This window comes from Pleurodeles waltl, chromosome 6 (genome assembly GCF_031143425.1).
Source record: "Pleurodeles waltl isolate 20211129_DDA chromosome 6, aPleWal1.hap1.20221129, whole genome shotgun sequence".
Classification (NCBI taxonomy): Eukaryota; Metazoa; Chordata; class Amphibia; order Caudata; family Salamandridae; genus Pleurodeles; species Pleurodeles waltl.
The window spans coordinates 1,356,567,877-1,356,590,659 of NC_090445.1; positions in this window are offsets into that span (position 1 = coordinate 1,356,567,877).

Here is a 22,783-nt window from a genome sequence, read left to right on the forward strand (position 1 = left end):
TGGGTTAGTCCCTTCTTCAGCAGAGAACATATTTGCGGGGTGCTGGGAATGCTGCCATAAATCCCCCGGTTTCAGTACCTCTTTCCTGGCATGCTGGTGCCTGCTCCAGAGCTCGTCAGCCCAGTAGCTCAAGGGAGCCTTTAAAGTCACAAACAGTTAGGAGCGCACCTGCCTGACATCCCAGCAATTAATCTGCCCCATTGCATCATGGTAGATGTAGTATCTTCAAAAAACGAACTCCATTAATTTTTAAATATTTCACCTTTAAGTAGGTACATCCTTTACTGTGCATCTCTGGACACATGTGTTTCTGGGTTAGTCCCTTCTTCAGCAGAGAACATATTTGCGGGGTGCTGGGAATGCTGCCATAAATCCCCCGGTTTCAGTACCTCTTTCCTGGCATGCTGGTGCCTGCTCCAGAGCTCGTCAGCCCAGTAGCTCAAGGGAGCCTTTAAAGTCACAAACAGTTAGGAGCGCACCTGCCTGACATCCCAGCAATTAATCTGCCCCATTGCATCATGGTAGATGTAGTATCTTCAAAAAACGAACTCCATTAATTTTTAAATATTTCACCTTTAAGTAGGTACAGCCTTTACTGTGCATCTCTGGACACATGTGTTTCTGGGTTAGTCCCTTCTTCAGCAGAGAACATATTTGCGGGGTGCTGGGAATGCTGCCATAAATCCCCCGGTTTCAGTACCTCTTTCCTGGCATGCTGGTGCCTGCTCCAGAGCTCGTCAGCCCAGTAGCTCAAGGGAGCCTTTAAAGTCACAAACAGTTAGGAGCGCACCTGCCTGACATCCCAGCAATTAATCTGCCCCATTGCATCATGGTAGATGTAGTATCTTCAAAAAACGAACTCCATTAATTTTTAAATATTTCACCTTTAAGTAGGTACAGCCTTTACTGTGCATCTCTGGACACATGTGTTTCTGGGTTAGTCCCTTCTTCAGCAGAGAACATATTTGCGGGGTGCTGGGAATGCTGCCATAAATCCCCCGGTTTCAGTACCTCTTTCCTGGCATGCTGGTGCCTGCTCCAGAGCTCGTCAGCCCAGTAGCTCAAGGGAGCCTTTAAAGTCACAAACAGTTAGGAGCGCACCTGCCTGACATCCCAGCAATTAATCTGCCCCATTGCATCATGGTAGATGTAGTATCTTCAAAAAACGAACTCCATTAATTTTTTAATATTTCACCTTTAAGTAGGTACAGCCTTTACTGTGCATCTCTGGACACATGTGTTTCTGGGTTAGTCCCTTCTTCAGCAGAGAACATATTTGCGGGGTGCTGGGAATGCTGCCATAAATCCCCCGGTTTCAGTACCTCTTTCCTGGCATGCTGGTGCCTGCTCCAGAGCTCGTCAGCCCAGTAGCTCAAGGGAGCCTTTAAAGTCACAAACAGTTAGGAGCGCACCTGCCTGACATCCCAGCAATTAATCTGCCCCATTGCATCATGGTAGATGTAGTATCTTCAAAAAACGAACTCCATTAATTTTTAAATATTTCACCTTTAAGTAGGTACAGCCTTTACTGTGCATCTCTGGACACATGTGTTTCTGGGTTAGTCCCTTCTTCAGCAGAGAACATATTTGCGGGGTGCTGGGAATGCTGCCATAAATCCCCTGGTTTCAGTACCTCTTTCCTGGCATGCTGGTGCCTGCTCCAGAGCTCGTCAGCCCAGTAGCTCAAGGGAGCCTTTAAAGTCACAAACAGTTAGGAGCGCACCTGCCTGACATCCCAGCAATTAATCTGCCCCATTGCATCATGGTAGATGTAGTATCTTCAAAAAACGAACTCCATTAATTTTTTAATATTTCACCTTTAAGTAGGTACAGCCTTTACTGTGCATCTCTGGACACATGTGTTTCTGGGTTAGTCCCTTCTTCAGCAGAGAACATATTTGCGGGGTGCTGGGAATGCTGCCATAAATCCCCCGGTTTCAGTACCTCTTTCCTGGCATGCTGGTGCCTGCTCCAGAGCTCGTCAGCCCAGTAGCTCAAGGGAGCCTTTAAAGTCACAAACAGTTAGGAGCGCACCTGCCTGACATCCCAGCAATTAATCTGCCCCATTGCATCATGGTAGATGTAGTATCTTCAAAAAACGAACTCCATTAATTTTTAAATATTTCACCTTTAAGTAGGTACAGCCTTTACTGTGCATCTCTGGACACATGTGTTTCTGGGTTAGTCCCTTCTTCAGCAGAGAACATATTTGCGGGGTGCTGGGAATGCTGCCATAAATCCCCCGGTTTCAGTACCTCTTTCCTGGCATGCTGGTGCCTGCTCCAGAGCTCGTCAGCCCAGTAGCTCAAGGGAGCCTTTAAAGTCACAAACAGTTAGGAGCGCACCTGCCTGACATCCCAGCAATTAATCTGCCCCATTGCATCATGGTAGATGTAGTATCTTCAAAAAACGAACTCCATTAATTTTTAAATATTTCACCTTTAAGTAGGTACAGCCTTTACTGTGCATCTCTGGACACATGTGTTTCTGGGTTAGTCCCTTCTTCAGCAGAGAACATATTTGCGGGGTGCTGGGAATGCTGCCATAAATCCCCCGGTTTCAGTACCTCTTTCCTGGCATGCTGGTGCCTGCTCCAGAGCTCGTCAGCCCAGTAGCTCAAGGGAGCCTTTAAAGTCACAAACAGTTAGGAGCGCACCTGCCTGACATCCCAGCAATTAATCTGCCCCATTGCATCATGGTAGATGTAGTATCTTCAAAAAACGAACTCCATTAATTTTTAAATATTTCACCTTTAAGTAGGTACAGCCTTTACTGTGCATCTCTGGACACATGTGTTTCTGGGTTAGTCCCTTCTTCAGCAGAGAACATATTTGCGGGGTGCTGGGAATGCTGCCATAAATCCCCCGGTTTCAGTACCTCTTTCCTGGCATGCTGGTGCCTGCTCCAGAGCTCGTCAGCCCAGTAGCTCAAGGGAGCCTTTAAAGTCACAAACAGTTAGGAGCGCACCTGCCTGACATCCCAGCAATTAATCTGCCCCATTGCATCATGGTAGATGTAGTATCTTCAAAAAACGAACTCCATTAATTTTTAAATATTTCACCTTTAAGTAGGTACAGCCTTTACTGTGCATCTCTGGACACATGTGTTTCTGGGTTAGTCCCTTCTTCAGCAGAGAACATATTTGCGGGGTGCTGGGAATGCTGCCATAAATCCCCCGGTTTCAGTACCTCTTTCCTGGCATGCTGGTGCCTGCTCCAGAGCTCGTCAGCCCAGTAGCTCAAGGGAGCCTTTAAAGTCACAAACAGTTAGGAGCGCACCTGCCTGACATCCCAGCAATTAATCTGCCCCATTGCATCATGGTAGATGTAGTATCTTCAAAAAACGAACTCCATTAATTTTTAAATATTTCACCTTTAAGTAGGTACAGCCTTTACTGTGCATCTCTGGACACATGTGTTTCTGGGTTAGTCCCTTCTTCAGCAGAGAACATATTTGCGGGGTGCTGGGAATGCTGCCATAAATCCCCCGGTTTCAGTACCTCTTTCCTGGCATGCTGGTGCCTGCTCCAGAGCTCGTCAGCCCAGTAGCTCAAGGGAGCCTTTAAAGTCACAAACAGTTAGGAGCGCACCTGCCTGACATCCCAGCAATTAATCTGCCCCATTGCATCATGGTAGATGTAGTATCTTCAAAAAACGAACTCCATTAATTTTTAAATATTTCACCTTTAAGTAGGTACAGCCTTTACTGTGCATCTCTGGACACATGTGTTTCTGGGTTAGTCCCTTCTTCAGCAGAGAACATATTTGCGGGGTGCTGGGAATGCTGCCATAAATCCCCCGGTTTCAGTACCTCTTTCCTGGCATGCTGGTGCCTGCTCCAGAGCTCGTCAGCCCAGTAGCTCAAGGGAGCCTTTAAAGTCACAAACAGTTAGGAGCGCACCTGCCTGACATCCCAGCAATTAATCTGCCCCATTGCATCATGGTAGATGTAGTATCTTCAAAAAACGAACTCCATTAATTTTTAAATATTTCACCTTTAAGTAGGTACAGCCTTTACTGTGCATCTCTGGACACATGTGTTTCTGGGTTAGTCCCTTCTTCAGCAGAGAACATATTTGCGGGGTGCTGGGAATGCTGCCATAAATCCCCCGGTTTCAGTACCTCTTTCCTGGCATGCTGGTGCCTGCTCCAGAGCTCGTCAGCCCAGTAGCTCAAGGGAGCCTTTAAAGTCACAAACAGTTAGGAGCGCACCTGCCTGACATCCCAGCAATTAATCTGCCCCATTGCATCATGGTAGATGTAGTATCTTCAAAAAACGAACTCCATTAATTTTTAAATATTTCACCTTTAAGTAGGTACAGCCTTTACTGTGCATCTCTGGACACATGTGTTTCTGGGTTAGTCCCTTCTTCAGCAGAGAACATATTTGCGGGGTGCTGGGAATGCTGCCATAAATCCCCCGGTTTCAGTACCTCTTCCCTGGCATGCTGGTGCCTGCTCCAGAGCTCGTCAGCCCAGTAGCTCAAGGGAGCCTTTAAAGTCACAAACAGTTAGGAGCGCACCTGCCTGACATCCCAGCAATTAATCTGCCCCATTGCATCATGGTAGATGTAGTATCTTAAAAAAACGAACTCCATTAATTTTTAAATATTTCACCTTTAAGTAGGTACAGCCTTTACTGTGCATCTCTGGACACATGTGTTTCTGGGTTAGTCCCTTCTTCAGCAGAGAACATATTTGCGGGGTGCTGGGAATGCTGCCATAAATCCCCCGGTTTCAGTATCTCTTCCCTGGCATGCTGGTGCCTGCTCCAGAGCTCGTCAGCCCAGTAGCTCAAGGGAGCCTTTAAAGTCACAAACAGTTAGGAGCGCACCTGCCTGACATCCCAGCAATCAATCTGCCCCATTGCATCATGGTAGATGTAGTATCTTCAAAAAACGAACTCCATTAATTTTTAAATATTTCACCTTTAAGTAGGTACAGCCTTTACTGTGCATCTCTGGACACATGTGTTTCTGGGTTAGTCCCTTCTTCAGCAGAGAACATATTTGCGGGGTGCTGGGAATGCTGCCATAAATCCCCCGGTTTCAGTACCTCTTCCCTGGCATGCTGGTGCCTGCTCCAGAGCTCGTCAGCCCAGTAGCTCAAGGGAGCCTTTAAAGTCACAAACAGTTAGGAGCGCACCTGCCTGACATCCCAGCAATTAATCTGCCCCATTGCATCATGGTAGATGTAGTATCTTCAAAAAACGAACTCCATTAATTTTTAAATATTTCACCTTTAAGTAGGTACAGCCTTTACTGTGCATCTCTGGACACATGTGTTTCTGGGTTAGTCCCTTCTTCAGCAGAGAACATATTTGCGGGGTGCTGGGAATGCTGCCATAAATCCCCCGGTTTCAGTACCTCTTCCCTGGCATGCTGGTGCCTGCTCCAGAGCTCGTCAGCCCAGTAGCTCAAGGGAGCCTTTAAAGTCACAAACAGTTAGGAGCGCACCTGCCTGACATCCCAGCAATTAATCTGCCCCATTGCATCATGGTAGATGTAGTATCTTCAAAAAATGAACTCCATTAATTTTTAAATATTTCACCTTTAAGTAGGTACAGCCTTTACTGTGCATCTCTGGACACATGTGTTTCTGGGTTAGTCCCTTCTTCAGCAGAGAACATATTTGCGGGGTGCTGGGAATGCTGCCATAAATCCCCCGGTTTCAGTACCTCTTCCCTGGCATGCTGGTGCCTGCTCCAGAGCTCGTCAGCCCAGTAGCTCAAGGGAGCCTTTAAAGTCACAAACAGTTAGGAGCGCACCTGCCTGACATCCCAGCAATTAATCTGCCCCATTGCATCATGGTAGATATAGTATCTTCAAAAAACGAACTCCATTAATTTTTAAATATTTCACCTTTAAGTAGGTACAGCCTTTACTGTGCATCTCTGGACACATGTGTTTCTGGGTTAGTCCCTTCTTCAGCAGAGAACATATTTGCGGGGTGCTGGGAATGCTGCCATAAATCCCCCGGTTTCAGTACCTCTTCCCTGGCATGCTGGTGCCTGCTCCAGAGCTCGTCAGCCCAGTAGCTCAAGGGAGCCTTTAAAGTCACAAACAGTTAGGAGCGCACCTGCCTGACATCCCAGCAATTAATCTGCCCCATTGCATCATGGTAGATGTAGTATCTTCAAAAAACGAACTCCATTAATTTTTAAATATTTCACCTTTAAGTAGGTACAGCCTTTACTGTGCATCTCTGGACACATGTGTTTCTGGGTTAGTCCCTTCTTCAGCAGAGAACATATTTGCGGGGTGCTGGGAATGCTGCCATAAATCCCCCGGTTTCAGTACCTCTTCCCTGGCATGCTGGTGCCTGCTCCAGAGCTCGTCAGCCCAGTAGCTCAAGGGAGCCTTTAAAGTCACAAACAGTTAGGAGCGCACCTGCCTGACATCCCAGCAATTAATCTGCCCCATTGCATCATGGTAGATGTAGTATCTTCAAAAAACGAACTCCATTAATTTTTAAATATTTCACCTTTAAGTAGGTACAGCCTTTACTGTGCATCTCTGGACACATGTGTTTCTGGGTTAGTCCCTTCTTCAGCAGAGAACATATTTGCGGGGTGCTGGGAATGCTGCCATAAATCCCCCGGTTTCAGAACCTCGTCCCTGGCATGCTGGTGCCTGCTCCAGAGCTCGTCAGCCCAGTAGCTCAAGGGAGCCTTTAAAGTCACAAACAGTTAGGAGCGCACCTGCCTGACATCCCAGCAATTAATCTGCCCCATTGCATCATGGTAGATGTAGTATCTTCAAAAAACGAACTCCATTAATTTTTAAATATTTCACCTTTAAGTAGGTACAGCCTTTACTGTGCATCTCTGGACACATGTGTTTCTGGGTTAGTCCCTTCTTCAGCAGAGAACATATTTGCGGGGTGCTGGGAATGCTGCCATAAATCCCCCGGTTTCAGTACCTCTTCCCTGGCATGCTGGTGCCTGCTCCAGAGCTCGTCAGCCCAGTAGCTCAAGGGAGCCTTTAAAGTCACAAACAGTTAGGAGCGCACCTGCCTGACATCCCAGCAATTAATCTGCCCCATTGCATCATGGTAGATGTAGTATCTTCAAAAAACGAACTCCATTAATTTTTAAATATTTCACCTTTAAGTAGGTACAGCCTTTACTGTGCATCTCTGGACACATGTGTTTCTGGGTTAGTCCCTTCTTCAGCAGAGAACATATTTGCGGGGTGCTGGGAATGCTGCCATAAATCCCCCGGTTTCAGTACCTCTTCCCTGGCATGCTGGTGCCTGCTCCAGAGCTCGTCAGCCCAGTAGCTCAAGGGAGCCTTTAAAGTCACAAACAGTTAGGAGCGCACCTGCCTGACATCCCAGCAATTAATCTGCCCCATTGCATCATGGTAGATGTAGTATCTTCAAAAAACGAACTCCATTAATTTTTAAATATTTCACCTTTAAGTAGGTACAGCCTTTACTGTGCATCTCTGGACACATGTGTTTCTGGGTTAGTCCCTTCTTCAGCAGAGAACATATTTGCGGGGTGCTGGGAATGCTGCCATAAATCCCCCGGTTTCAGTACCTCTTCCCTGGCATGCTGGTGCCTGCTCCAGAGCTCGTCAGCCCAGTAGCTCAAGGGAGCCTTTAAAGTCACAAACAGTTACGAGCGCACCTGCCTGACATCCCAGCAATTAATCTGCCCCATTGCATCATGGTAGATGTAGTATCTTCAAAAAACGAACTCCATTAATTTTTAAATATTTCACCTTTAAGTAGGTACAGCCTTTACTGTGCATCTCTGGACACATGTGTTTCTGGGTTAGTCCCTTCTTCAGCAGAGAACATATTTGCGGGGTGCTGGGAATGCTGCCATAAATCCCCCGGTTTCAGTACCTCTTCCCTGGCATGCTGGTGCCTGCTCCAGAGCTCGTCAGCCCAGTAGCTCAAGGGAGCCTTTAAAGTCACAAACAGTTAGGAGCGCACCTGCCTGACATCCCAGCAATTAATCTGCCCCATTGCATCATGGTAGATGTAGTATCTTCAAAAAACGAACTCCATTAATTTTTAAATATTTCACCTTTAAGTAGGTACAGCCTTTACTGTGCATCTCTGGACACATGTGTTTCTGGGTTAGTCCCTTCTTCAGCAGAGAACATATTTGCGGGGTGCTGGGAATGCTGCCATAAATCCCCCGGTTTCAGTACCTCTTCCCTGGCATGCTGGTGCCTGCTCCAGAGCTCGTCAGCCCAGTAGCTCAAGGGAGCCTTTAAAGTCACAAACAGTTAGGAGCGCACCTGCCTGACATCCCAGCAATTAATCTGCCCCATTGCATCATGGTAGATGTAGTATCTTCAAAAAACGAACTCCATTAATTTTTAAATATTTCACCTTTAAGTAGGTACAGCCTTTACTGTGCATCTCTGGACACATGTGTTTCTGGGTTAGTCCCTTCTTCAGCAGAGAACATATTTGCGGGGTGCTGGGAATGCTGCCATAAATCCCCCGGTTTCAGTACCTCTTCCCTGGCATGCTGGTGCCTGCTCCAGAGCTCGTCAGCCCAGTAGCTCAAGGGAGCCTTTAAAGTCACAAACAGTTAGGAGCGCACCTGCCTGACATCCCAGCAATTAATCTGCCCCATTGCATCATGGTAGATGTAGTATCTTCAAAAAACGAACTCCATTAATTTTTAAATATTTCACCTTTAAGTAGGTACAGCCTTTACTGTGCATCTCTGGACACATGTGTTTCTGGGTTAGTCCCTTCTTCAGCAGAGAACATATTTGCGGGGTGCTGGGAATGCTGCCATAAATCCCCCGGTTTCAGTACCTCTTCCCTGGCATGCTGGTGCCTGCTCCAGAGCTCGTCAGCCCAGTAGCTCAAGGGAGCCTTTAAAGTCACAAACAGTTAGGAGCGCACCTGCCTGACATCCCAGCAATTAATCTGCCCCATTGCATCATGGTAGATGTAGTATCTTCAAAAAACGAACTCCATTAATTTTTAAATATTTCACCTTTAAGTAGGTACAGCCTTTACTGTGCATCTCTGGACACATGTGTTTCTGGGTTAGTCCCTTCTTCAGCAGAGAACATATTTGCGGGGTGCTGGGAATGCTGCCATAAATCCCCCGGTTTCAGTACCTCTTCCCTGGCATGCTGGTGCCTGCTCCAGAGCTCGTCAGCCCAGTAGCTCAAGGGAGCCTTTAAAGTCACAAACAGTTAGGAGCGCACCTGCCTGACATCCCAGCAATTAATCTGCCCCATTGCATCATGGTAGATGTAGTATCTTCAAAAAACGAACTCCATTAATTTTTAAATATTTCACCTTTAAGTAGGTACAGCCTTTACTGTGCATCTCTGGACACATGTGTTTCTGGGTTAGTCCCTTCTTCAGCAGAGAACATATTTGCGGGGTGCTGGGAATTCTGCCATAAATCCCCCGGTTTCAGTACCTCTTCCCTGGCATGCTGGTGCCTGCTCCAGAGCTCGTCAGCCCAGTAGCTCAAGGGAGCCTTTAAAGTCACAAACAGTTAGGAGCGCACCTGCCTGACATCCCAGCAATTAATCTGCCCCATTGCATCATGGTAGATGTAGTATCTTCAAAAAACGAACTCCATTAATTTTTAAATATTTCACCTTTAAGTAGGTACAGCCTTTACTGTGCATCTCTGGACACATGTGTTTCTGGGTTAGTCCCTTCTTCAGCAGAGAACATATTTGCGGGGTGCTGGGAATGCTGCCATAAATCCCCCGGTTTCAGTACCTCTTCCCTGGCATGCTGGTGCCTGCTCCAGAGCTCGTCAGCCCAGTAGCTCAAGGGAGCCTTTAAAGTCACAAACAGTTAGGAGCGCACCTGCCTGACATCCCAGCAATTAATCTGCCCCATTGCATCATGGTAGATGTAGTATCTTCAAAAAACGAACTCCATTAATTTTTAAATTTTTCACCTTTAAGTAGGTACAGCCTTTACTGTGCATCTCTGGACACATGTGTTTCTGGGTTAGTCCCTTCTTCAGCAGAGAACATATTTGCGGGGTGCTGGGAATGCTGCCATAAATCCCCCGGTTTCAGTACCTCTTCCCTGGCATGCTGGTGCCTGCTCCAGAGCTCGTCAGCCCAGTAGCTCAAGGGAGCCTTTAAAGTCACAAACAGTTAGGAGCGCACCTGCCTGACATCCCAGCAATTAATCTGCCCCATTGCATCATGGTAGATGTAGTATCTTCAAAAAACGAACTCCATTAATTTTTAAATATTTCACCTTTAAGTAGGTACAGCCTTTACTGTGCATCTCTGGACACATGTGTTTCTGGGTTAGTCCCTTCTTCAGCAGAGAACATATTTGCGGGGTGCTGGGAATGCTGCCATAAATCCCCCGGTTTCAGTACCTCTTCCCTGGCATGCTGGTGCCTGCTCCAGAGCTCGTCAGCCCAGTAGCTCAAGGGAGCCTTTAAAGTCACAAACAGTTAGGAGCGCACCTGCCTGACATCCCAGCAATTAATCTGCCCCATTGCATCATGGTAGATGTAGTATCTTCAAAAAACGAACTCCATTAATTTTTAAATATTTCACCTTTAAGTAGGTACAGCCTTTACTGTGCATCTCTGGACACATGTGTTTCTGGGTTAGTCCCTTCTTCAGCAGAGAACATATTTGCGGGGTGCTGGGAATGCTGCCATAAATCCCCCGGTTTCAGTACCTCTTCCCTGGCATGCTGGTGCCTGCTCCAGAGCTCGTCAGCCCAGTAGCTCAAGGGAGCCTTTAAAGTCACAAACAGTTAGGAGCGCACCTGCCTGACATCCCAGCAATTAATCTGCCCCATTGCATCATGGTAGATGTAGTATCTTCAAAAAACGAACTCCATTAATTTTTAAATATTTCACCTTTAAGTAGGTACAGCCTTTACTGTGCATCTCTGGACACATGTGTTTCTGGGTTAGTCCCTTCTTCAGCAGAGAACATATTTGCGGGGTGCTGGGAATGCTGCACTTAGGCAGTTTTGCCCCAAAAAGGTTTGCACCGGCTTGCACCAATTTTTAGCACCAGCTGGGCACCATATTTATGGAATGGTGCAAGCCGGTGCAAAGGGTAGGTTAGCTGATAAAAAAAATGACGTTAGGCAGTTTTGAGTCAAAATAAATGATTCTGACCAGATTAGCATCATTTTTTGATGCTAAGGGGCATATTTATACTCCGTTTGCACTGAATTAGCGTCATTTTTTTTTAACTCTAATTCAGTGCAAAACTAACTCCATATTTATACTTTGGTGCTTGACCCGTCTAGCACCAAATTTATGGAGTTAAAGTCATTTTTTTGGAAGTCGAAACCTACCTTGCCTTAATGAGATGCAAGGTAGGCGTTCCCGTGCAAAAAAATGACTATATGGCCTTAACACCATATTTATACTCCCATGCAAAAATGGTGCAAGGGAGGGAGGAGGGGTCAAAAAATGGGGCAAAGCTTGCTTTGCCCCATTTTTTAAGACCTGGGACAGGGCAGGCGTTAGTGGACCTGTGGCCCTATTTCCATGGTGGAACACCATGGAATAAGCCCAGAGGTGCCCTCCCTAGGCCCTAGGGGCACCCCCACCCACACTAGAGGGACTGCGAGGATGGGGGACCCCATCCCAGGTAAGTACAGGTAAGTGCATTTTATTTTTGAAAGTGCCATAGGGGGCCCTGAAATGAGCCCCCATACATGGCACAGGGTGCAATGGCCATGCCCAGGGGACCCCTGTCCTCTGTGCTGGCCACTGGGGTGGTGGGCATGACTCCTGCCTTTTCTAAGGCAGGAGTCATGTGGCATGGTAGGTTTAGCACCATAAAATGACGCTAATCTGGTTAGAGTCATTTTTTTTACTCTAACCTGCCTAAAGCCATTTTTTGGTGCTAAACCCTCTTATTCTATACTGCCAGCCCCACCCGACTAAAGTCATTTTTTTAAACTCTAGCCTACCCTTTGCACCGGCTTGCACCATTCCATAAATATGGTGCCCGACTGGTGCACAGAAATGGTGCAAGCCGGTGCTAGACTTTTTGGTGCAAAACTGAGTTAGTGCAGTTTTCCAGCAAAATGTATAAATAAGGGCCAATATTTTGTAAGTTTGCGCCACTTTTGTGTCATAAAATGACGTTAATGCGGTGCAAAAAAAGTTTAAATCAGGGCCTTGGTGCTAGATGGGTCTAGCACCAAAGTATAAATATGGAGTTAGTTTTGCACCGAATTAGAGTAAAAAAAAATGACACTAATTCGGTGCAAACAGAGTATAAATATGCCCCTTAGAACCGACAGTAGGTCTCTTGGTAGGACTAGTACTATGTGCCAGCGATGGGCCAAAATCAGTGTTTGTTCAGTGACTTTCTAATTCTCTCCCATTAACCCCTTCGCTGCCAGGCCTTTTCCCCCTCCTGTGCCGAGCCTTTTTTTGGCTGTTTGGTGCAGTTCGCGCTTAGGCCCTCATAACTTTTTGATCACATAAGCTACCCACGCCAAATTTACGTCCTTTTTTTCCAACATCCTAGGGATTCTAGAGGCACCCAGACTTTGTGGGTTCCCCAGAAGGAGGCCAAGAAATTAGCGAAAATACAGTGAAAATTTGTTTTTTTTCAAAAAAATGGGAAAAAGGGGCTGCAGAAGAAGGCTTGTGGTTTTTTCCCTGAAAATGGCATCAACAAAGGGTTTGCAGTGATAAAATCACCAGCTTCCCAGCTTTCAGGAACAGGCAGACTTAAATCAGAAAACCCAATTTTTCAACACAATTTTGGCATTTTACTGGGACATACCCCGTTTTTACTTTTTTTTGTGCTTTCAGCCTCCTTCCAGTCAGTGACAGAAATGGGTATGAAACCAATCCTGGATCCCAGAAACCGCAACATTTCTGAAAAGTAGACAAGATTCTGAATTCAGCAAGCGGTAATTTGTGTAGATCCTAAAAGGGTTTCCTACAGAAAATAACAACTGAAAAAGAAATATATTGAAATTTAGGTGAAAAAAACATCAATTTTAATCTACGTTTTACTCTGTAACTTTTTCCTGCAATGTCAGATTTTCGAAAGCAATATACCATTACGTCTTCTGGACTCCTCTAGTTGCAGGGATACATAGGGCTTGTAGGTTCATCAAGAACCCTAGGTACCCAGAGCCAATAAATGAGCTGCACCCTGCAGTGCATTTTCATTCTATACCGGGTACACAGCAATTCATTTGCTGAAATATAAAGAGTGAAAAATAGCTATCAAGAAAACCTTTGTATTTCAAGAAAGGGCACAAAATAAGGTGTTGAGGAGCAGTGGTTATTTGCACATCTCTGAATTCCGGGGTAACCATACTAGCATGTGAATTACAGGGCATTTCTCAAATAGATGTCTTTTTTACACACTCTCTTATATTTGGAAGGAAAAAATGTAGAGAAAGACAAGGGACAATAACACTTGTTTTGCTAATCTATGTTCCCGGAAGTCTCCCGATAAAAATGATACCTCACTTGTGTGGGTAGGCCTAGCGCCCGTGACAGGAAACGCACCAAAACGCAACGTGGACAAATTACATTTTTTTTAAAGAAAACAGAGGTGTTTTTTGCAAAGTGCCTACCTGTAGATTTTGGCCTCTAGCTCAGCCGGCACCTAGGGAAACCTACCAAACCTGTGCATTTTTGAAAACTAGAGACCTAGGGGAATCCAAGATGGGGTGACTTGTGGGGCTCTGACCAGGTTCTGTTACCCAGAGTCCTTTGCAAACCTCAAACTTTGGCTAAAAAAACACATTTTCCTCAAATTTTGGTGACAGAAAGTTCTGGAATCAGAGAGGAGCCACAAATTCCCTTCCACCCAGCGTTCTCCCAAGTCTGCCGATAAAAATAATACCCCACTTGTGTGGGTAGGCCTAGCGCCCGCGACAGGAAATGCCCCAAAACACAACGTGGACACATCAAATTTTTTGATAGAAAACAGTGCCTACCTGTAGATTTTGGCCTCTAGCTCAGCCGGCACTTAGGGAAACCTACCAAACCTGTCCATTTTTAAAAAACAAGAGACCTAGGGGAATCCAAGATGGGGTGACTTGTGGGGCTCTGACCAGGTTCTGTAACCCAGAGTCCTTTGCAAACCTCAAAATTTGGCTAAAAAAACATGTTTTCCTCACATTTTGGTGACAGATAGTTCTGGAATCAGAGAGGAGCCACAAATTTCCTTCCACCCAGCGTTCCCCCAAGTCTCCTGATAAAAATGATACCTCACTTGTGTGGGTAGGCCTAGCGCCCGCATCAGGAAATGCCCCAAAACGCAACGTGGACACATCACATTTTTTGAAAGAAAACAGAGGTGTTTTTTGCAAAGTGCCTACCTGTAGATTTTGGCCTCTAGCTCAGCCGGCACCTAGGGAAACCTACCAAACCTGTGCATTTTTTAAAACTAGAGACCTAGAGGAATCCAAGATGGGGTGACTTGTGGGGCTCTGACCAGGTTCTGTTACCCAGAATCCTTTGCAAACCTCAAAATGTGGCTAAAAAAACAAATTTTCCTCACATTTCGGTGACAGAAAGTTCTGGAATCTGAGAGGAGCCACAAATTTCTTTTGACCCAGCGTTCCCCCAAGTCTCCCGATAAAAATGATACCTCACTTGTGTGGGTAGGCCTAGCGCCCGTGACAGGAAACGCCCCAAAACACAACGTGGACACATCAAATTTTTTGATAGAAAACAGTGCCTACCTGTGGATTTTGGCCTCTAGCTCGTCCGGCACCTGGGGAAACCTAGCAAACCTGCCCATTTTTGAAAACTAGAAACCCAGGGGAATCCAAGATGGGGTGACTTGAGGGCTCTGACCATGTTCCCCAGAATCCTTTGCAAACCTCAAAATTTGTCCAAAAAAAACACGTTTTCCTCACATTTCGGTGACAGAAAGTTCTGGAATCTGAGAGGAGCCACGCGTTCCCCCAAGTCTCTCGATAAAAATGATACCTCACTTGTGTGGGTAGGCCTAGTGCCCGCGACAGGAAATGGCCCAAAACACAACGTGGACACATCAAATTTTTTCATAGAAAGCAGTGCCTACCAGTGGATTTTGGCCTCTAGCTCAGCCGGCCCCAGGGGGTCAGAAATGACCTAAAATAAATTGGTCTCCGGGAGACATTGGCGCCAAAAAAAAAATCCCCGGTGCCTAGTGGTTTCTAAAATCGGCCAATCAGCCCACAAGGGGGGCAGAAATGGTCTAAATACAATTTGCCCCCCAAGGGAGCAACCCTTGCCTAATGGGTCGCTCCCCATCTCTAAAAAAACAAACAAACAAAAAAAAAAACACAAAAAAACTTGCCCTGGCGCCTAGAGGTTTCTGCCCCCCTAATAACAATAGGCCGATCTGCCCCCGGGGGGGCAGAAATGGCCTAAAATAAATTTTGCCCACCACCCCTCCAAGCCCCCCCTGGGAGCGACACTTGCCTACGGGGTCGCTCCCCCTACGTGACGGCGCAAAAAAAAAGATCCCTGGTGCCTAGTGGTTTGTGCCCCCCTTGGGGGCAGATTGACCTACAATCGGCCAATCTGCTCCCAAGGGGGGCAGAAATGGTCTAAATACAATTTTGCCCCCAGTGGAGCGACCCTTGCCTAATGGGTCGCTCCCCATCACTAAAAAAACTATCAAACAAAAAATAAAAACACAAAAAAACAATTTGCCCTGGTGCCTAGAGGTTTCTGCCCCCTGGGGGGCAGAAATGGCTTAAAATAAATTTGCCCCCCCTCCACCCCCTGCCCAGGGAGCGACCCTTGCCTACAAGGTCGCTCCCCTTGCGTGACGGCGCAAAAAAAAGTTCCCTGGTGCCTAGTGGTTTCTGCCCCCCTTGGGGGCAGATTGACCTACAATCGGCCAATCTGCCCCCAAGGGGGGCAGAAATGGTCTAAATACAATTTGCCCCCCAGGGGAGCGACCCTTGCCTAATGGGTCGCTCCCCATCTCTAAAAAAACAAAACAAAAAATAAATAAACACAAAAAAAAAAATTGCCCTGGCGCCCAGAGGTTTCTGCGCCCCCCGGGGGCAGATCAGCCTAATACCAATAGGCCGATCTGCCCCCTGTGGGGCAGAAATGGCCTAAAATAAATTTTCCCCACCACCCCCCCAAACCCTCCCTGGGAGCGACCCTTGCCTACGGGGTCGCTCCCCCTGCGTGACGGCGCAAAAGAAAGATCCCTGGTGCCTAGTGGTTTCTGCCCGCTTGGGGGCAGATTGACCTACAATCGGCCAATCTGCTCCCAAGGGGGGCAGAAATGGTCTAAATACAATTTGCCCCTCAGGGGAGCGACCCTTGCCTAATGGGTCGCTCCCAATCTCCAAAAAAAACAAACAAACAAAAAAAAGCCCACAAAAAAAACAATTTGCCCTGGCGCCTAGAGGTTTTTGGCCTAATACCAATAGGCTGATCTGCCCCCATGGGGGGCAGAAATAGCCTAAAATACATTTGCCCCCCCACCCCCCCGGGGAGCGACCCTTGCCTACAAGGTCGCTCCCCTTGCGTGACAGCGCAAAGAAAAGATCCCTGGTGCATAGTGGTTTCTGCCCCCCTTGGGGGCAGATTGACCTAAAATCGGCCAATCTGCCCCCAAAGCGGGCAGAAATGGCCTAAATACAATTTACCCCTCCAGGGGAGCGATCCTTGCCTAAGGGGATGCTCCCCATCTGTAAAACACAGCAACAACAAAAATCCCTGGTGCCTAGTGGTTTCTGCCCCCTGTGGGGGCAGATCGGCCTAATAAAAATAGGCTGATCTGCCCCCATGGGGGGCAGAAATGCACTAAAATAAATTTCCCCCCCAGGGGAACGACACTTGCCTAAGGGGTCGCTCCCCTTACGTGAAAAACAAACAAACAAAAAAAACTCCCTGGTGTCTAGTGGGTCCTGCCCCCCTTGGGGGCAGATTGGCCTCATAAAAATAGGCCAATCTGCCCCCAAGGGGGGCAGAAATGGCCTAAATATAATTCGCCTCTAGGGGAGCGACCCTTGCCTAAGGGGTCGCTCCCCACCTCAAAAAACAAAACCTAAACAAAAAAAACAAAAAAACAAAGAAATGTATCCCTGGTGCCTAGAGGTATCTGCCCCCAGGGGGGGCAGAAAAGGCCTTCAAAAAAATGCCTCCCCTGGGAGCGACCCTTGCTCAAGGGGTCGCTCCCTTTTGTCAGTTACATACATCAAAAAAGACATCCCTGGTGTCTAGTGGGCGTTTTGACAGCCGGATTGCTTTACAATCCGGCTCCCAAAACGCAGATAGAGACTTCAAAGGGAAGGAAATACATTTCCTTCCCTTTGAAGCCTCTCTGCCTCCTCCCCGTGATCGGAAGAGAAATTGGGGGGGTGGAGGGGGGTCGGGGGTGGAAAGGGAAGAGCTTCCCCTTCTATCCCTGACTTGGGGGGGTGGGGGGGAACCCCACAGAGGGAGCGCTGGGTGCCCAGGACGTAATGGTTACATCCTGGGCACAGCAGCACTGTGCCGCAGGACGTAACCATTACGTCCTCAGCACAGAAGGGGTTAATAGTAAGAGAAGTAAACAATGATTTAGACAGATTTCATAATTGAGATCATCAATGAGCTATTGCCTCTGATTATCGATACTGGGAAGAACCATGCTTGAGCTGCCCATTGGTTTTCTCCTCATTGCCACAAGAATGTATTAGCTGTAGGAAATTGGAATGGACCCGAAGGGCCATGGTTGCACAAGCAGTTAGAGCCTAAAAAAATACTACACAGCTATCATAGTAGCAAAGAGACTGATATCTGTCGCAAAGATTAAAGCAGCAAAGAATGGTTTCTGTGTAATCTTTCATATCTAAAAAAAAATCTTTTAACCTAAAGGTTGTTCTTCTGATTTTGATTAATCACAGGAACTCTGAAAAGGCTGGCCAACATTTGTTTAGTATAAGATCACTAGTATTGGTTCTAGTTTCACTGCTTCTGTTACACCAATGGCAATGTCTGGCAGGTTTCAATTGAACTTCCCTTTAGTAGCCTCTATCACAGTGATTAGTACCATCACCTTGAAGTAGCCTAAAAGGCCTTTATACAATGTAAACCTGGATCGCGTTTCGACCCTGGCCCCCCCTCAGGTGCTAAAAAGGGTATTAAGATTATCAATCTGGTTCTGAATGCTTTACTTAATCAAACAATCTCTCCTTTTAGCTATTATGCTATTATGCCATATAATTGGATGTTAGCCTTGATAAACCCTTTGCCTAAGAAACATAATGCTCAACCAAAGGTCTTATCTAATTAATGGCCCATGTTGTTACTTTCAGCACCAGTAAAAATATTCAACACATTGGTTAATGCCCAACTGGTCAATTTTGTAGAGTCAAATAACCTTCATAGTTTCAGAGCTGGTTTCAGACCTAGACATTTCACTGAGTCTGCACTCCTTGAAGTATTTGAATCCCTTAAGCTGATGTTAAATAGTGGATAAAATGCTGTGCCGATTCTTTTAGAAGTGTCAGCGGCCTTTGACAAGATTTGTCATAATATTCTCCTTCAATGTCTCGCTTCAATCCTTTTTAGAAAATCAAAAGGCAGTTATCACAATGGGGTCTTATAGATCAAAGGAGAAAGTGCTTAAATATGGTGTCCCCCCAATTCTTGTCACTTAATCCAACTTTAGTCAATGTTTAAATCTCTGCCCTTATTACGCTTATCAAATCATTTGATATCTCCACTGTTGAAGTAAGCCTCAGCAAGGCCTACTAGTGCAAGGGGTTCACCTTTCTCTGCACAAAGTCCTCAGACCATACAGGAAGAAGTTGGCACAGAAACTGAAATAAAAGACAAAGTTTATTAACCTTATGAGGTGGTACTACAGTTCAAACAGCACCCTTAGGTAATGTCTGAAGTAGCACACTGAACTGAGAGAGCATGGTCCTTTTATACCCACGCAGGGGCTAAAAGGAGGTGGTACAATTATAGAAGCAAGACTTCTATACATATAAGGTCATGTGGAAATGCACAGTCGACAGGTAGGAGGAGCTAACAGTTTTCAAGGACTAACAGCTGCAGACCCTACTGAGCATGTGCGAAACTGGGAGATGCTAAATATAACTTGTCACTAGGCAGATTTTCAAGAGTAGTTAACAGAAAGGTAGGACAGAGCACATGGTGAGCACATGGCAGCATGTGGCAGAGAAAATGGCTGCCATGAATACAAAATGGATTCCGCGAAATGGTCACAATAGTTACTAAATACAAGATGTCTTCTGCTAATGCTTTAATCTAATCGCTGCTAAACTACAACAGACAACCCTTTCAGCATTAGCTGAAGACATTCGTCTTTCTGGGATAATCTAAATATTCATCTTGTATATTTATGCTCATCATTTCAGCTATTTCCTTATCTAACATATGTTGTGCCTTCATTTCTGTAATATTTCTTTTGGTAGGCATACAAGCAGTAATACACATGGAGCAGAACATTAAACCACACTGAATACAGATACAGCCTGTGAAAAATATTGCAATCATTACACATACCTGACCACCCAACAGGTAGTTGGTAATATCCATAGCTACCACAAACAAAATATGTATTATGTGAAGCTGTAAAACTACTATTATTTACACCCTCAATAGTTAAAATCAAGGAACAATCGCTTATCCCTACTGGAATTCGCCCAATGCTACGTATACATAAATCTGCTTTAGTTTTTGTAACAGAAATCACAAATTGTTCTTTCTTGTCAAAGTCTCTTATATTTGTGAAGACATATGGTATTGAAACATTGTCCGGTTGATACTCTTCCCATTCCCATTTAGTTCCTTTGGCTTGGGGATACCCATCTTTGTCTTGGTAGCATACTTTATTAAGGCGAAAAAGAAGTCCGCCCTCTGTACGTTTTCCAGATGCAAACAAAAGCGTGTACCAAGCTTGACAAGAACCATTGTGTGAAAAAGGAAGAGGAATGAAAGGTGTTCCTCCTTTCTTTTGATGCGCAGGTATCATTCCACATACCCAACAATTAGTAGTATTTGTAGCATTATGAGTTTGATGCAACATCTGAATGAAAGTATTATTGAAGTACGATTGGCGGTGCTTCTGCTCCTGATAGGGAAGTGTAAAGTAATAGTGATCCTCTGGTACTGGAGTAGTGGCAACAAAAAACTCACGAGCAGGAGCCTTCTTTTCAACAAACCAGGTGATTGTTGCTGTAACCACCAAAACAACAACAAACCCCATAGTACTAATGATCAGTTTGTTATTAATTTTAGCAACAGTGATAATCAACCCTTTCAGAAATGGATTAAAAACAATCTTTGGAGCTCTTATCCCTGGGCAGCCGCTGATTTCTTCACCACGGGCCAAGACGGGTGTCACTACTCTAATGCATGGCTGATCCCCCCCCCTTGCCACATTGGCTCTCCGTTTCGCTAACCCAGGGCGGTAGCTCAACCAGTTTTTTTTTTCAAAACATTTTCAGATTCTTTCCTCGGTCTCAAATTATATCGCAACACTCCAGAAGTCGTATGGTCCGGGAAGACCTCTGCAGATTCATCAGGTGATATAGCACGGCCTTTCTCCGTAGTCAAAATCTCTCGATGATCGGTCAGCACAGCAGGTTCCACCAAGGTAGGTAGCACTCTCTTGCAGTGAGTACTATGGACCCAATTCTTTCGGTTCGTCACTCGAACTGCTGTCCTTGTCACAAGGAGCACCTGTTCTGGGCCTCGCCACCTTGGTTCCAAGCTGCTTGATCTTTCAAAGGACTTAATCATCACCTGGTCACCAGGTCGGAGTTCATGGCCTTCACCTGTAGATCTGTCAGGAAGTGCTTCTCGAACCTGTTGATGAATAGAAACCAAATTGTCGGTTAACTGTGCCAAATAATCATTCATCAGGACACAAGGTACATCATATACAGAATTTGGCTTAGGAACTCCCCAAATATTAATTGGCCTCCCAAATACTATTTCGTATGGGCTAAGGCCGAGTCGAGAGTGTGGCACTGACCTAATAGACAAAAATGCCAATGGTAATGCATCCGGCCAAGTTAAGGATGTGGAAGCCTGTATCTTCGCTAACTTCAGCTTCAAAGTACATTATACCTTTCCACCAACCCTGCTGATTGTGGGTGGAAAACCGCATGGAACTTCTGTTTGATCCCTAATCCTTTCAGGACATACTTGATAACTTCCCCAACAAAATGAGGTCCGTTATCACTCCATAAAAGTCTGCAAACACCAAACCTAGGGAAAAATTATTTCAAAAGCACCTTAGCTGTGGTAATGGCTGTATTATCCTTTGTGGGATACGCCTCCTATCCATTTACTGAAGGCACATACCACCACCAAGAAATTGTTGCAGCGTTCAAGCTGAATATAATCCATTTGTAGAACTTCAAAAGGTGCAGTTGGTGTAGCAAACCCTCCCGCAGGAGTACGTGTCCCTTTTCCATGATTGTATTGTAAACAGATCAAACAAGACTGTACTACTCTCTTAGCTGTACTGGAAATTTCTGGATGCTCCCAAACTTGCGTAAGCAACTTCGTTATTTGTTGAAGCTTCAACATGTGCCAGCCCATGTGCCATCTGAACCATAGGTTGTACAAAAGCTATAGGCAATTTCCATTTATCCATCTGCTTATTCCGCCAACAGCCCTCATCATCCAATTATCCATTTTCAGACCATTGCTCACGTTCTTTCACAGAAGCAGATTTCTGTATATCCAATACGTTTTGTCTAGCATTATGCCAATGTTCAGCTTGTGACTTCACTACATACATAGAAGTAGTACTTCGCTGCATCACAGTCTCACGTGCTACGCGGTCTGCAAGAGCATTACCTTGCCCTATCTTATCGGTCACTTTCTTATGTGCACTACATTTCACAATAGCTAGTTTCTTTGGATATGTCAATGCAGTCAAGAGGTTGTGCACTAATTTTCCATGCATTATCTGCATCCCGTGGGATGTGAGAAAGCCTCTCTCCTTCCAAAGCAAACCAAAATCATGAGCCACTCCAAAAGCATAGCGGCTGTCTGTATAAATGTTCACACATAAGTCAGTACTAAGCTCACATGCTCGTGTCAAAGCTATTAGTTCAGCTGCTTGAGGTGACTTCTGTGGTATGCGAGCTGTCTCCACTACTGTGTGTATTGTGGTGATTGCATATGCAGCTGAGGTCGTACCATCTGGCAACTTCAAACAAGACCCATCAACCAACAATTCCCCATCTACATCTGGAAGGGGCGTATCTTGTAAATCAATGCGACCCTTTGTCTGTTCTTCGGTAAGGAATATACAATCATGTGTTTCTTGTGACTGAGGCTGAGTCACCGGATATGGCAACAAAGTGGCTGGATTTAGTGTTGCACATCTCTTCAGTGTAATTTGAGGAGCCAGCAATGTCAACTCATATCCTGTGATATGGGCGCTAGTTAAATGTTGTGTCTTTGTTTGATTTAAAAGAGCATCAACCGCATGGGATACTAACACCAACAGCTTATGTGACAAAACTATCCCTTCACGCTGACGTATTGACACAGCTGTTGCGGAACCTGAACGAAAACACCCAGGCAACGCTTGAGCGACAGGATCAAGTACTGCTGAAAAATATGCACAGGGACGCTGCTTATCGCCATGTGTCTGTACTAAAACTGACAATGCACATCCATCTTTCTCATGTACGTAAAGTGCAAAAGGCTTCATGTAATCTGGACTACCTAACACTGGTGCGGAATAAAGGGCTTGTTGTTGCTGCCGGAAAGAAGTCTCACATTCATCTGTCCATGGGAGGGGCATTGGAGTATCTTTAGTCAAAAGTGCTAGCAAAGGTTTGACAATGTGTGAAAACCCTAATATCCATTGCCT